The 8,616-nt window shown below is 34.0% G+C and overlaps 1 long non-coding RNA gene across 1 annotated transcript; it reads right to left on the bottom strand.

The window, feature by feature from the left end:
• Positions 1 to 1,886: 1,886 nt before the first annotated feature.
• Positions 1,887 to 4,718, bottom strand: LOC102604992 (uncharacterized). The gene is made up of 2 exons (XR_368094.2): positions 4,131 to 4,718; positions 1,887 to 2,209 (listed from the first exon to the last, which is right to left on the bottom strand). It is a non-coding gene; the product is annotated as an uncharacterized lncRNA (long non-coding RNA).
• Positions 4,719 to 8,616: the final 3,898 nt, after the last annotated feature.

Here is an 8,616-nt window from a genome sequence, read left to right on the forward strand (position 1 = left end):
TACCTCACATCTAACACCATAGAGGTAATGCCGCCATATCTTAAGAGTAAACACTATTGATGCCAACTCTAAAACATGCGTTGGATAATTCCTCTCATGCACATTCAATTAACGCGAGGCATAAGCTATAACATTCTTATATTGCATCAACACAACACCCAAACTAGAATGTGAAGCATCATAATAAACAATACAGTCCTTACCTTCAACCGGTAATGCTAGAATGGGTGCGGTGGTCAAGAGAGTCTTGAACTTTTGAAAGCTCTCCTCACATTTTTCAGTCCATTCAAATGGTATATCATTTTTTGTCAAATTAGTCAAGTGAGTGGCATTAAAAGCAAAGTTCTTCACAAATCGACGATAATAGCTAGCGAACCCCACAAAACTCCTAACTTCTGTTACAAAGCTAGGCCGAACCCAATTCTTAACCGCCTCAATCTTTTGAGGATCTACCATCCCATTCTTTTGAGACTACATGCCCCAAGAATGCAACTGAAGTCAACTGTTACGACCCTAAAATGAAATAGGAAGAACTAGAGTCTCACATGTGTTTTAGAAGTTGTTAGCTTGTTAAAATGATGAGTTTTGGCTTTTAAAGTTTAGTTTAAAGAGTTTTGAGGTCAAACATCAAGGGATGACCATGACGTTCGAAAACTAGTCTTTTGAGTTAATGTGTTCTAGTGTGGAGCCATTGGAGTTTGGTGTGTTGTTTGAGGTCTAAATCATATGGAGGTGACTCTCACACTTAGATGGGCCTGTTTAGGGGGCTAAACGTCTAGGTACGACTCCCCAAGGACCACCATAAGGGTCCTTGAGGAGGACCCTAAGTTTAGACCCCAAGCTGCCAAAAAGTGAACTACGGCCATGACTTACGGCCAGTAGGTCCACTTACGGCCTGTAAGTCCACTCTGTAAGCCAAGACTTAGCCTAGGGAGCCTTAGCTCCCATGGCCAAGTCTCAGTCACCAACGATGGAGTGACAGAATAGCCCATCACCCCACCTACGGTCCATAGGTGGGGGTTTCGTAAGTCTCACTTGTTTTGCTGTCATGTGTTCGGCCAAGCAAATGATGGTTTGGTAAATTCCAAACTTGGCCAATTAAATGCATGGACGGTTGTTTTTAGTGTTTTTACATATTTTAAGTGTATTAAAACATTTAAACCTTCATTTAGAATTCATTCTTCATAAAAACAAAACCCTTCTCTCGTAAAAGTTCTCTCTAGAACTCCATTGAAGGTCAAGGTCAAGTTCAAGCTAGGGTTGGGGATTTCAAAATGTATCTACTCCAATTTCGTGGGATTATTCAAGTATAAGGTATGGTGGTCCTTTATCTAGGGCAAGCTTCACCTTAAAGTCAATTTCAAAATAGTTTTCAAATTTCCAAAGTTTATGAAAAACCCTAATTCTTACTCAAACTCATGGGTTCTTGCATCAAACGATTTCAATTGATAAGTTATGATTATGTTGATGTTTAATTGGTGATTTTAGATTTAAAAAAAAAAACTCTATGGACCCATGATTTCTCTAAATTCCTAAATTTGCACTACAAGAAATTTGACATATTGTGGCGCCAAAAGTCGCTACAAAAGGCCAAAAAGTCGCTGCTAAACACATATAGTGGCGACCTTATGGCCGTGGCAAGTACTTCCATAACTAAAAGTTATTAGTGACGACAATTGATGTCGCCACAAAAAGTGCATATATAGTGGCGACATAATCGCCTCTAAAGGTAAGCAAATATCCGTAGGAGGATGACATTTAGAGGCGACTTGTTTTCGCCACTATAACTATTATAGTTTTAGTGGCAAGTAACTTCGCCACAATAACTGAATATTAGTGACGACCTTAGTCGCCACAGATACCCTTTTTGTTTTGAAAAAAAAATATGCAGCCATAATATTTTTAATTATACTTGCACAATATATTACACAAGTCAACAACCTATTGAAAATAAAAGTGACAACTAGAGATATTTCCCAAACAATGATACTGGAAACTTTCATAACTCATAGCATAGAGTAATTGTGCATAGTGCATACACATGAAAAGCACATTAAACATAAAAAAAATGTTCCTTGTCTAAAATAAATTCCACCTTGAATGCAAGTAACAACCTCTCAGCTCCTCAGCAAGTGTTACTCCTTTATATTGTTCCATAGAAAGGTACATCATTATTTTTTAGGCATACTTCAAACAGAACAGCTACTACCTACAAAAAAAAATCAAGAACTACTATCAGACCATTCTTTTAGAACATGAACAACATATCTCCCACCATTCAAGGTACACCTGCCACTGTTTTCAACAACATTGCATGACAATCATATTTTTTCTACGATACAAATCAGAGATTACGTACAATCGATGGCGACAAGAAGGTATTTGATATAAAAGCAACTCAAGGATTAATGTTGCAGTGTCTGTGAAGCAATAACTTGAATCACTTCTCCTGTACATATCAAATTATATGTTCATCCTAGTATACTAAGCACAGATCTTTAAAAAGTGTCAAAGGTTTACATATGCAGAAAAACTGATATTGCCGAATGAAGAATTATCATAATGGAATCCTCATCTTAACATTAAATGATACAAAACTAGTTCTTGATTTCAAGAGGAAAACAAAATTTGAACGACCCAATTTAAACAAAAGAAAGAGATTGTTTTGCCTACTTAAAAATATCGAATTCAATTCCAAAAACATGCTAAACAAAACCTAGTCTTTATGTTGAAACCTCTTAGAAGATTAATATAAAATATAGACAAATTAATGATGTCCTCTATTCCTTCCTTTGTCTCATGATGGATTATTCTCATTTCAACAATAAGATAAGCTACATATTAACATATTTTTCATTTAAACAAACTCAAAAAATGATGTAATTACAATAGCTACAGCTACAAGAATATGAGTGATCACCAATGACTATCAAGCTAAACATTGATAATCACACTTACTTAAAACAAAAACAAAGATATGTGGAAACAAAATTAAAACAACATAAGCATTTGAAATAGATTTTACACATGGTGAAAGCTTTAACAAACAATCACCCATAATACTCAACTTTATGAGAGTAAAATATAAGCACAAGTAAAAATTTTATGTTTTAAAAATCAGAATTCAGATTTTATAAGAAAAGAAAAACTGCAATAATTTTTTTAACGACAAGTTGGTCTTCTTAAGAACTAGAAGAACAATGTTTTAGAAGTGAGAAATTTCAGATTTAAGAACAATTAAATCAACTTCATTTTAAAAACATCTTGAATAAATTTCCAAACTACCTTGTTAAATAAAGGGGAGAAACTGAACGTAGAACTAAACATCTCAAAAGAAAATAAAATTACAAACGAGAAACAAATTTGAGTCTGAAAAAGAAGAAAGCAGGTTTGAAAATCATTTAAGAGGCTAAAATTGTCTCAAAATTAACCCAATATATGAGCTGAATATATGACTTAGGAAGAATCTTATATTTTAAAGAAAAATGAATTTTAAAGGGACAAACACCTATTTGTAGCCTCACAACTTTAAATACCAAACATGTTGAACCTTTAAGTATTAACCAACTAGTCAACATCATGAACATTACTCAACAACAATGACTTAATATTTAATCTAAATTCAGAACGGAAAGTGACAATTTGATCATACTTAGCTCTATTTTCGATTAAAGAAGGCAAGACATAAAGTTTTCATTTCTTAAAAATTATTTTGTTTGACCTACAACTACTGCTAACATAGGAATTAACAATAGGCTAAAGAAAGGAAAACAAAGGGAGAACATATTAATAGCTAACCTCATGCTTTCATAAAAAGGAAAATTGGTTATATAACTCAAACAAGATTATAATTAAGTTAATCTACATGAAATAGAAACTGAGTAGAAATGAACATAATAACACTAAAACAGGGGTAACATTACTTATGTAACTCAAACAATGACTAAACTAAACTAAAGTACGCTAATTTAGACACACATATAATACGCAGAACTAAAACTACTAAGACAAGATGCAAATTACACCTAAACAGAAGTAAAACCATGCAAACATGAAACTTAAACTATTCTAATACTGAAATATAAACAAACAATATATAAGTAAACAAATTGAAAAGGGGATAAGATTACCTCTCTAGGGCACCAAATTGAGACACCGAGCTTGATGATCACCCCCACAGCAAATCACGAATTGTATACATGAAAGAAAATTAAAGGAAGAGTGAAAGATTTTTAGGTCAGACAATTTTTTATGCCCACTCTGTAATAACATTGTTCTTGACCTTAGATACTGTTGTTTGGAATGAAAATAATACGCAATTCTAGGATTCGAATAAAAAACAATCAATTTGGGGCAGATTTGGACTTATAAATCCGTTCAGAAAAACTCTTCCAGTAGAAGTTTTGTACGAAAATTCAAAATGAAGTGTTTAAAAGGTAAAAAAGAAAGTGAAGAAATACCATTTTGAGATCGTCCGTCGAAACAAGCTTTTGGACAACCAAAGTTCGTAAGATGCGTATGAAGAAATCCAACTTTTGACAAGTCCTTCATCGTACAAGGTGAGTTTTCATTGGGTTTTCCCAGATCTGGATGGTAACATGGATAGGATTTCAAAGGAGACGGCGTCATCGAGAGTGAAATTGGGGCTGCTTTGTTTGCTAATGGTGTGAAAATGAAGAAGTAGAAAGGGTTTGGAGGTTTAAAGGCTTATGTTTGGGTCGGGGGTAAAACAACTATATACAAAAATAGATTAATTATAGTTATTAAATCATAAATGACCTTTATTTTGACAAAATAAAATACATGCTTGACTAATTTTTTATTTTATTTTTGAAGTAAATTAATTTTCAAAATTAATAATAATAATAATAATAATATATATATATATATATAAAGTAACTTGGTTTTTCGTAAATATTTGTTTCACCTTTATGAGATTAAAGAAACTTCACTAATTAATTAAATGAGAACGAAAATAATAAATAATAGGTGTGATCAATAGAGGGTATTTTTATTATCATCATTGAAATTTACTTTTATATATATTTCAAAACTTAATAAAAGATGTTGTTAAACTAATTATTTGTGTAGTACGTAGAGTAAATATTATTGGACATGTCAAATTACTCCATGTACTTGTGAATACTTATTTAAAATATGTGATTAGATTTATGTAATAATAAATATTTATTTATCACAAATACGTCTTTATAACTATTAATAAAAAAACAAAATTACATATAAAACATCTTTAAATTTTTAATAAGAATTGATCTATATACTAATTAGACTAAATATCAAAGAAAATAATTAGTTGTTATTGCAAAAAAGATGCTTTTAGTGGCGACCAAAAACTTGTTGCAAGAGATAACTTTTAGTGACGACGAAGTCGCCACAAAATGTATCTTTAGGAGCGACAATATAAAAATCGCCACAAATATGTTTTCTTCCATGATTCAATAGAAAAAAATAGAACATTTTGTAGCGATCTAACCAAAGTCGCCACTATATGTCTTATTTATAGTAGCAACTACACGGGTCGCCCCTAAAACTTTAAGCTTTTGTGGCAACCATAAGAGGTCGCCACAAAAACCTTATATTTTGTTGCAACTAAATGTGTCGCCACAAAAGGTCGTCACAGAAAATGATGTTTCTTGTAGTGTTGGCTTGTGAAGTGGGTTTTATGGTTATGATTGGATGGTGATGGAATTATGCTTAGATTGAATTGTATTATTGATTTCTATTGTTATCTATACCAATTGATGGTGAATTGTTGGAGAATTGAGTAATTGTGATCATGGCTTTGGAGAATGGTAAGTTGATCTAATTTTATGATTATTGTAGAATTGTTCTTGTATGGTTTGATCCACTTATGGTGGAGGTGCTTATATATTGAATGTGTTGTGATTATGGCCATGAAGGCATTATATGGTGAATTGAAGTGTTAACATGTTATTGTATAGATGGTTGTATAATGTGAAAGTGTTTATGTGATCTCAATGATGATCATGTGTGTAATATTATTGTATTGTGATGGAAAGTATGTTCTCTCTTAATGATCATGTATGAGGTTGATCTAATGTGAAAGGTCCTCCTAGTATTGTAATGTAATCTTGTACATTGATTTGGTAAGCCTAGGGCATCCTCATCCTTGTGTAATTGAATGTGATGTGATGAATGTATCTTAGGACCGGTAGACCAAATATGGTATCCCCTCCATGAAGTGTGATTGATGTCTTGAATTGGTATACCTAGTATAGGTGCCCTTTCATGAATGAATGAGTAATGACCTTGAATCGGTAGACCCAATGTAGAAGGCACCCTTCTTGGAAAGTCAATAGTTATCCTTAATATACCTTGAATCGAAAGACCTAGTGAAAGGACCCTTTCTTGTGTAATGTACTTTGGGTCGGTAGACCTAGTATTGGTAGCCCTCTCAAGTACAATGAATATGAATAAAATACTCTATGGGAATGGAGGCTAAGCACCGAGTGGATAGGGTTGGATGGAAACTCTCCCAATGATAGGCTAGAGTTCCAATGAACATTTTCCTACCCCAGAACTATGTGCCCACATAGGAGATATATTAGCTAGTGGTCTACACCAATGCTATAATATCATCTAGTTCTACCTTAGGCAAGTAGAGCACCTCTTTTCGGTGTGGGGGTAGAACATCGGATTCCATGTCTAGCTCTCATGGTCTATGTCGGTTAATGCATATTCCCATCATGTGGGATATGCACTATAGTTATTGGATAGGCTCTACAACGTGTAGGTAGTAGTATGGGATGCTATCTACACATGGCACGAATTGGCTTTGAAGATACTAAAGTGAGTTCCCTAAGCCTTAATGGCTAATGAGTGAAAGTCCTCTAAAGGAATGAATGTGTCCTAAATAGCTTAATGAAGATGTTGACTTATTGTCAAAATGAAATGATGAATGAGTAGCTTATATTGATTAAATGATTACTTAGCATGTTGTGTATAAATGGAAAGGTTCTTGTCTATTGTAGCCTTAAGGAATACCTAGGTGTGGTATGAAGAGGTTGTATGGACGGCCACTTCATGTCTTACTTAGGTGTGTCTTAGGGTAACTTTAGATAAAGGTTCTAAGAGGTTGAATGGCTTATTGATGTATGTACTTATGGGTTATATGTGGTTTTTGCCTAAAAGAGATGTATGAAACTTTATATATTGAATGTGATGATTATTATGCCTTAATATCATATTATGAAGATTTTATCAAAAATGGCATACAAGTATGATTTGAACTCAAATGTCCCTTTTCAAGCATATTTTTGCATGGTCATCATACTTAGAACATCTAATGTGCTAACCATATGTTTTTCCCTTTTAACCAAAGTGTAGGCTTTGGAGATGTTGGTGTTCTATGCTTGAAGGATAGGTATCTAAGGTGCTTAAAGATAAAGACTTGGTGAGTCCTCATAGTTTCGAGGACGAACCCATGGTGTTTCTTTTTTATGCCTTTTAGTTTTGTTGAAGTTTTGTATGGACTAAGTTCCAATGTTGTATTCAAAGTATTAGATGGTTTGAGACATAGTGTATAAAGTCTAGAAGGTTTCCCGCTTGCTATTTAATGAAAATGTCTTCGATTGTAAAGAAAGTTTTAAATTCTTCTCTATTTTTAAGTATGTTATGCAATGAATGATCTATGAGGCTTATATAAGACCTCTTCGAGGTCGAGTACGCCGGTTACAACTAATGGGTGCTCCTGGGTCGTGACATCAACCAAAATTCACACTTAGAAAATTTAACATACAATTTTGTTTCCCAAGAACACCCAGAACAATACGAAGATGGTCGGCATGCTCTTCCTCACTTTTCGAATAGACCAAAATATCATCAATAAAAACTATAACAAACGAATCAAGGAATGGTTTGAACACCCCATTCATTAAACTCATAAAAGTTGCAGGCGCATTGGTCAAACCAAAAGACATAACCAAAAACTCATAGTTTCCATAGCGAGTTCTAAACGCCGTCTTGGGCACATCCTCAAGCCTAATTTTCATTTGATGGTAACCGGATCTTAGATCAATCTTAGAGAAAATTGTTGCACCTTGCAATTGGTCAAAGATATCATATATTCGAGGCAAAGGATACTTGTTTCGAATAGTGACCCTATTCAATTGTCGATAATCTATACACATTCACATACTACCATCATTTTTCTTAACAAACAAAACTGGGGCACCCCATAGGGAAGCACTAGGACGAATAAATCCCTTATCAAGAAGCTCTTGGATCTGAGCCTTAAGCTCTCTTAATTCTACTGGAGTCATACGCTATGGAGGGATAGAAATGGGACGAGTACCAGGTTCTAAATCAATGCAGAAGTCTATATCTCTATCCGGAGGCATACCAAGCAAGTCACTAGGAAACACTTCTCTAAATTCCGACACCACAGGAATAGACTAAATGGATGGAGCCTCAATCTCAACATCCCTAATATGAGCCAAAGAAGACAAACAACCCTGCCCTATCAACTTCTTAGCCCGAATGGAGGATATGATCTTAGCTTGCTTAGGCTTGTACACCCCTTCCCACTCTAATTTTTCCCTTCTCGGAATTTCTAGAGTTACAGACTTAGTATTA

The sequence above is a fragment of the Solanum tuberosum genome, unplaced genomic scaffold (assembly GCF_000226075.1).
Source record: "Solanum tuberosum cultivar DM 1-3 516 R44 unplaced genomic scaffold, SolTub_3.0 scf00241, whole genome shotgun sequence".
Classification (NCBI taxonomy): domain Eukaryota; kingdom Viridiplantae; phylum Streptophyta; class Magnoliopsida; order Solanales; family Solanaceae; genus Solanum; species Solanum tuberosum.